Below are 2128 nucleotides of genomic sequence, written 5' to 3'. Positions count from 1 at the left end.
TAAATCGCAAAGAGAGCATTTAAAAACTTTGTCTTTAATCCTGCATGATAAAACAAAACTGCCTGGATCTCCTCGATTTTGAGGAATGCTATTTTGTAGAATTGCACTGCACTCTTGCGTAATCACCATGAATCCATCTTCTAGACTGATGTTATTTGTCAAAATACTCTTCATGTACTTCCTTAGAGGGGGAATCATTGCACAAGCTTCAACAAAAGGTAGCCTTACCGATAGTTGCCCGACAAGCTCCTTAAGTTTGGCTCTCTTTTTTCTTTCTTAGAAACCTTAGTTGGATATGGTACCTTGGGTTGATAAATGTGCGTCGGAGTTGGAAAGAGAGGTGGAGTGTCCTTCGTGAGCTCCTCGTGGATAAGCTCTTCTCTTTCCTTCTCCCCCATGGTTCCTTCTTCTTCTTCGACGGGGATAACTTCTGGTGTTTGATCTTTCTCCAAGTATCCCTCCGGATATTCTGGCTCTTTGTAGGCTGTTCCGCTCCTCAACGTTATATCTTTTAAGTTTGCTAAGTTAAGCACTCGCTCATTGGTCTCCAAAATGGGCTCCTTGTATTCTCAAGAATAAAAACGTTTTCCTTATTCTGCTTCTCGAGGTCACTGACCTTGATCGTAAGGGATGTCATCTTGTCGTTCAGATCCTTATACATGTCGCTCATCTTCAAATGTATGTCTTCTGTAAGAGCTTGTACGTTGGCCTCAATTTGTAGCATCCAATCTCTCAAGTCAGGGCTTTGATCTCTCGTGGTTGGATTAGGAAATCGTCTTTGAAAACCTTGAAAGTCGGTAAATGTAGCTCTTTGTCGGAAACTTCCTCGGTTGAATTGACGTCCTTGATCTTTGATGTTTTGGTTATAAAAGCTCCCTTGGTAGTTGCTTCTAGCTCCAATGTAATTCAACTCTTCTTCTTCATCACAAAATTCTTCCTCATCTTTGAATGTGTCGTCTCCTTTTTGAATATGCTTGACGATCAAACTCATTGTTTCTTTAAGCTCTCTAATATCCGAGGCTTGATTAGAATCTTCCTCCATGTCCGAGGGGGTCGAGCAGGATTTGTCGTCGCTCTCAGCTAGATTGCAAATTAGAATCCAAGCATCCTCAATCGTCTTTGTAGCGAAATTACCATTACTTGCTACATCGAGAGATAACTGGTTATTAGGGTCAACTCCTTCACAAAATTTGTTCATCAAGCCGCCATCTGTAAAGCCATGATGAGGGCAGTCCCTCTCATACGCTCTGAAGCGCTCCCAAGCTTCACTAAATGATTCAGTTTTTCCTTGTCTAAATGCTTGTATCTTACTTCTCAAGAGGTTTGAGCGAGATCTGGTGTAAAAGTGATTTAGAAAAGCGGCCTTACACTCCTCCCAAGTTGTGATCGATGCTGGAGGCAAATACTTCAACCATCTACTTGCCTTATCTTCAAGGGAAAACAGGAAAAGTTTCCACATCGAGTACTCCTGAGACTCCTTGTATGTAGCAGTTACTCCACATATTTCTTCGAAATGTTCAATGTGGTCTATCGGGTGCTCTGTGCTAAAACCATGAAATTGGTTTTGCTTTACCAAGGTGATAACTTGAGGGCTTATTTTAAAATGATTTTGTGGCGGTCTTGTAGGTTGAATCGTGGACCGGTCTTGAATGTGTTGGTAAGGGGTATCATATTCACCAATGGTTTGAACAAATGGATCTAGCTGATCCTGCTCACGAACATCATCATGTTCTCGGGCGTGCTCTCCATCTTCCATTGCAGTTCCTTGATCGTTCCTCCAAGGCGGAGGATCGTTAAGGTCTCCTAGATTGTGGTTCTGGTTCTGGTTCTCCATTGAGCTATCTCCAGAGTTCCTGAAAATTAAAAAGAAAATATCAAAGTAAACTGAAAAATAACTGCAAGTGCACAGTTGATCGGTAGTAGTATTTAAGGATCGATCCCACAGAGACAAATAAATCACGTTAAGAGTTTGCTTAGAGAGGACTATGGCTAAGACAATAATAAAATAGGGGTTTTGGTTTGGTTTGTCACTAAAGAAAACAATAACTAATTTTGAAGAAACTAATAAAATATAAATGGACGGAATGTTGGGCTATAGGGAGTTCTCAGGGTATCAAGCACCGGTCTA

Source organism: Camelina sativa, chromosome 18 (assembly GCF_000633955.1).
Source record: "Camelina sativa cultivar DH55 chromosome 18, Cs, whole genome shotgun sequence".
Classification (NCBI taxonomy): Eukaryota; Viridiplantae; Streptophyta; class Magnoliopsida; order Brassicales; family Brassicaceae; genus Camelina; species Camelina sativa.
The sequence above is the reverse complement of the archived record's forward strand: the minus strand, read 5'-3'. Positions refer to the sequence as shown.